Source organism: Lytechinus pictus, chromosome 4 (assembly GCF_037042905.1).
Source record: "Lytechinus pictus isolate F3 Inbred chromosome 4, Lp3.0, whole genome shotgun sequence".
Taxonomy (NCBI): Eukaryota; Metazoa; Echinodermata; class Echinoidea; order Temnopleuroida; family Toxopneustidae; genus Lytechinus; species Lytechinus pictus.
The window spans coordinates 7,737,558-7,743,721 of record NC_087248.1 but is presented as its reverse complement, the minus strand read 5'-3'; the positions used below and the strand labels follow the sequence as shown (position 1 = coordinate 7,743,721).

Here is a 6,164-nt window from a genome sequence, read left to right as displayed (position 1 = left end):
AAATTTATATATCAGTAGCAAACACCTGTTACTCAATTTCCGGCATAATTTTTTTTTTGCATTATGAATGTTCAAAGAGTGCATAATATATGACCTTCCCTCCCTGTCTTGTTCAGCGTTAGTTGTTCCTGTTTGATCCGGGTGTATATGATAAGGAAATGCATTTTCAAATGTTACGTTTATGGAATGAAATTACAAAAAATGAAAATCCATATTTTATTGTTCGAAATAGACATGAAATGAAATACTCCGAAAATTTGCTTTGCCCAATTGATCGTCGGCCTGGCAGCCGCTGTGCAGCGCCAGATCGACGAGGATTATCCCTTGAATTGTTGAACGCCAAACAGGGTACTTGTAACAACTCCCATCTTTTTACGTCTTTTGGGCTGACGCAGCCGGGTTAGAATCCATTTAAGGAAGTCAGAGAGAGAATGTGTTGAGGTCTCTAACTGAAGTTTTAATGTTAGGATATTCAGAAGTATCAGATGATACTTAATATCATAAGACGTATATACCGCTCTTTCTAAATTATTTGCCATATCAGGCATAATAAGAGTTGATCTAACTCATAAAGATCTGATCTGGAATTGCAAAAATATCGTCCTATTTGTCCGTTTCAAAATGTTCAGTTTACTCTCAAGCCGTGCCCACAACTTTCGAACTATGTAGGCTGTTTTGGATTAAAGAAAACAACTTATCGTAAAACAAGAGGTGATTCGTTTTTGGTAGGGTCCATGGAGTAGGTAAAGTGCTAATGATCTTCCCATCAATCGATTTGATTTTTACAAGGCGACCGTGAAGTGTCTAGTTAGGACGATATTGCTCTTGGGTGATTGATTCTGAAATAGCTTTATTTGTTCTTAGACAAAGCATTAGCTTACTTTGCCCTTCTTTTCAATCTGATGCCATATATGTGTGTGTGGGTGTGTGAGGGTGTGGGTGTGTTTGTATATATAGGCGTAAAATAATCCAGGCATTGACGATAGACGTAGCTTTCAACAGTTAATTAATGCTAGCTATGACGCGCTGCAACACACGTTGTGCAAAGGGCCCTCTTCCTTAATATATATGTATATATATATATATATATATATATATATATATATATATATATATATATATATATATATATGGATTGAATTTATTCTCTTCTTCATTTCAAACAAATTGACAAAGTAAGTAGGTACAAATTAGAATATGAATAACAGAAATGAAATGAAATATATTGGTGTCGACGTATTTTCAGTAAAATACGACGATATTGTTTCTGTCAGTATAAGCATGATAAATTAGTTCCGGTCACACCAACGATCGGTAAAAAGATACGTTACTTTCAATTGCATACCATTAGTCGGATTGGAGTCATTTTTCTCTGGTTCGACTGAGATCACATCAGCAATCTATGTGCTGTTATTCTCCATGGCCCTACGACATGAATCTAAACTTTATATACAAACACATTGAAAATAATGTAATACAAGTTATGACTAATATTATCAAACAATTTAAAAACTAAAACAACACAAGATTTGTCCAGACCAACGACTGCGATTATTCCGTCTCCAGAATGAAATAATAAGTGATGAATCTGCCCCTGATTTCGTTGAAGTATTAAATGGGCAAACCATGTTAAAAAAAGGATAGTGTGAAAATACTCTAATATAAAGCAATATGGTATAGTACTGTGGTGTAGATCTCCACCGTTCTTAGTTTTGCAGGCTCAAATCTCTGACAGTTCTTCTTAAGATACGGTTAGACCTCGATCGGCTCCGTCCAAATTCTGCCAAATGGACAATTCTATTCGTTTGGTATTAGGTCATTGGTCAGAAGATTGATAGTGAGATTCTTTGCCAATTCATTCCAGAAATATTCTTGACCTCTGACGTCATCTGTCCAGTGGAGGTAGGGTCTCCCGTCATTGAGGTACAGCCTCACCAGAAAAGGTAATTCATCATCTGGGATGTCTTCTAAGAAGACGACGACAACGAATTCAGTCTGGGTATCACTCACGTGATCCATGGCCGTACGGAACTTGAGCATGAACCAGCGATCACGAACAGCGGCTCTGCTAAGAATAATAATGGTCTTGTAACTCCTGGTCACTACGTAATCAACAGCATCCAAGTAATGCATACCAAGAACAAGGTCTGCGTCACCAAAGACATTCCTTTGAAACCGTGGAAGTTGTTCTTCCATAGTTGGTTTCAAATATTCGCGAATCCATAACTCGTCGTCGTCGTCATCATAGAAGATGATATTTACATCGAATTCATATTCCTTATGGTCTCGAGCATCCAGTCTTTCCCTATAACCAACTATTGCCAGTTTTAGAAGGAAGAGTTTGTATTTCAACTGCCATCGCTTGTGATAGACGAACACGGTGATAACGATTACGGAAGCGATGACGATGGGAATAGAACTGAAGATAGCGTAGTTGAGTTGACATACGTCAGCAGCATTGAAATCTAACACAGGTCTCTCACGAAGAGACATGAGCGATGGAGGCGCACATATGGTCTGTTCCTTGTTAAAAAGAGTAAGGTTTCCTGTACCATTCAGCCAATCAAGCAACCACTCTAGATCGCATGTGCAAACTAGCGGGTTTTGAGAAAGATCCAAAACCGACAGAGTAGAAAAGACTGGCTTGAACGTGCTCTCGTTTAGACCTGTCAGTTTGTTACTTGCCAGAGAAAGGGCCGCGAGATTTGGGTTGTTCGAGAACGCTTTTTCATCAAGGTGGGCCAGAATGTTGCCATCAAGTTTTATGCTTTGTAGCTGCCCCAACTTCGCGAATAAGCCGGAACGAATCTGCATCAGGTTATTCCCTGACAGATCGAGCTTCTTAAGGGATACCAAATCGGAAAACAAAAGCGGATTCAGATTCGAGATACCACATCCGCATAAACCAAGTTCCTGTAAGGCAGATAGGTGAATGAATGTTCCGGATGCAAGGTCTGATTTGCCGATGTTAGGATTATTACTCATATCCAATGTCGTGAGGTTAGACAGACCATCGAAAAGAGAAACACTTCTGGATGAATGCCACAGATTTGAAGACCAAATTTCAGAGTCTTGTATCTCCAACCAAACGAGATTCTTGGCATTTTTAAAGGACTCACCGGGTTGTAAAGGACTAAGAGGGAAGATAGCGCGAGAGTTCCTATTCATACGAAATGACACCAGAGCTGCATACAACTCCAAACGAGTGATGCTGCAGTCAGATAAATCGATAACCTGAATGTTATCTACTCCCGTAAACGATGTCATGTGGAGAACAGCAAGTTGAAAATTCCATCGCAAATCTAATACGGTCAAATTTTGTAAACCGAGGAATGCAAATTCAGAAATCTCCGTTAGTGAATTCGTGGATAAATACAACTCCACCAGATTGATTGTCCATGTTTGATTATTTAGTTATAGTTCGTATCGAATTAAAGTTTAATCTTAGCACTCTTAGCTTCTGCATACCGTCAAAGAAAGTTGGTTCAATCGATGTTAATTTGTTATTTTTGATAACAAGTTCACCAAGCAGAGTAAGATTTGAGAATACAAACGGGTATAAGGTATTTAGTTTGTTGTAAGAAATGTCGAGAAGATTGAATGAAACTTGTTGAAGTGACGAAAAGACACCTTTAGGGACGAACTCCAAACCAACATCACGGACGTGAAGCTCATTAGTAGCTGAAAGAGATATCCCTATGGTTAGATTTATCAGCATTTCGGGTGTCCATGACTGGCTCTCGGGGGAGATCCCAATCAAAAGTGAGCGGGTATGCAACGCAGCTACGGCAACGGAATCAATTAACTTGATAGGGTTTCCAGTAAGATCCAGGGTATCAATTTGACAGCTGAAAGTGAAAGATTCCCGCGTGATATATTCAATGTGATTATCATACAACCCAGCATATTCTATGGAACCACAAGTACTGATGTTGATAAAAGAGAGGTGGTTGTAACCCAAGTCCAACCATCCCACGTGTTTGTTCCATTTAAGGATGTCATTTGGAATCGACTTCAAGTTCGATCCTGTCAAGTCCAGGAAGGTCATTTCATTTGTCCATCTGAATAAGCCTGTCTCTGGAAGCACTAGGTTGCTGTTCAGGATCATCAACAAGGTCGTCAAATTCTTGAGAGGCCAGAAAGCAGTCGGTTCGATTACTCTAATATCGTTAGCCGAAAGATCCAATGTTGAAATTCGAGTGTATCTTTCAAACGAAATATTCGGGAGAACCGTGATATTGTTTTCAGACAAATCAAGTTCCTCGGTGTCTTTGGCAAGATATTGAGGAACTGAGTCAAGACCTTTGTTACTACAGTATGCTTTTCTTTGTTCAAAGTCTTGATGACATCCCCAACCAGCATTTCCTGTAAAAAGTCCTGAGGATAGCATCAGCTTGCTTTGGAAGACCCAGTGGAAAATGAAACAAGCCAAGACTAATGTTGAGGGAAACGATGTACGGCGTTTGAAGGCCATTTTTCAGCGTTGCCTGTTGATAGAGATTTTTTAAACAAGATAATAATCCAACTGAACTCACAGGACTATAAAAATATAAAAACTAAAATCAAATGAATATATCAGTCGTGATGTAATTTAAAAAAATGGTAAGGAACAGTATTTGTGTTAAAATTGAAGAGACATTAGAAACATCATAGTCAGTGAAGTGTATATCGATTTGTTCATAGTGACCTACCATCAAAAACATTGACAAAGATGACTTCTGCCTCGCTTTTGAATAAGAGACGATGGCATGAATTCTTTGCGGCTTTAAAAGTCGTTTGATAGAACTTACGATAACATAAAATTTCTATACAACTATGATAATGATAGCAATTTGATAACGATGCAACTTTTTTATTAAATAATAATAACTGCCCTGAAAAACTAAATTTTTATTGGTTCTTTGGCAGAACCCCCCCCCCCAAAAAAAAAAAAAAAAAAAAAAAAAAAAACATTGTTAAGGGTGAAATCGCAAGTGGTCCTACCTTATTTATTCGCAAGCTAGATGAAATGATTTCGTAGATCCGGCTCGAAACACCGACTCATTCTACTCAGTCTTATTCGTATCATGGATTAAAAATGAATTAATCAATTTAATTCATCGACATAATATCATTTTGGAAGGAAGTATACAAACTTCCGCACTTGTCGAGTGTTTTTTTATCGTAAAAAAATCAATGAATCCTTAAATTGTGAAATAAACAGGGAGTTGGGAGTCTCTACTCCCAACTCCCTGGAATAAAGGAAGTGCTACCTTGTTCATTGGACATGCATTTCCTGCAGATATTTTATTGATCAGTTCTCTTTAATATAAAAAAATATTAGCTTGATCGTTTTTGTTCTTATCGATGGTAACATGTATGATGGCAATGCTCCTGTCGCATATGAGCGCGTATCAGTTAAATCAGTGCACGAACCTAACTGACAGGGTTGCTCGCCTGTGAAGTAACTTGTATGGAGAATAATGAGTAAGGGTACACGAGTAGTGTGGGTGTACTGACAGGGGCGTCGATCCATTTTTCAGATTGGGGGGCAACATCATGAATCAACTTTCCAAAGGCGCTCGATCACACAAAACAAACAGACTCAAACACACACACATATGCCTATATGTGTATATATATATATATATATAGATTATATATATATATATATATATATATATATATATATATATATATATATATATATACATGTTTATACTCACACACACATCTCACCAACAAATTAAATTTAAAAAAATTAAAAAATAATAGATACGAAGCGCGAGCTGAAAATTTTGATATTTGATCTTAAAAAAAAAAGAGTTTAATTTACGTTTTTAATAAAGAACAATAAATATATCCAACAAAAGATTATTGCAAATCAAAGTGGGAGTTCTTTTGAGGTATAGAACTGAAAACGGGACATTCTATTCACCTATTCAATCATGAAAAGTATTGGTTTTTGCTACAGAAATGATGCGAGCGCGAAGCGCGAGCTGAATTTTTTTAATATTCTAATCTGAAAACCGGACATTTTGAGCACGATTTTAGATGAAGAACGAGTTGTGTATCTCAATCTCGCTTGCTGATTTCTGTGTAACATTACAATCTTATTTTATTTTTTGCACATGCGGAATTATTGGGGGGGGGGGGGGCAAAACGATATGTTTGCCCCCCCAATA

At 37.5% G+C, this 6,164-nt stretch overlaps 1 pseudogene; it reads right to left on the bottom strand.

Annotated features, from left to right (window-relative positions):
* Window positions 1-1,156: 1,156 nt before the first annotated feature.
* LOC129258491 (toll-like receptor 4) lies at window positions 1,157-4,474 on the bottom strand (annotated as a pseudogene).
* Between the last annotated feature and the right edge of the window lie 1,690 nt (window positions 4,475-6,164).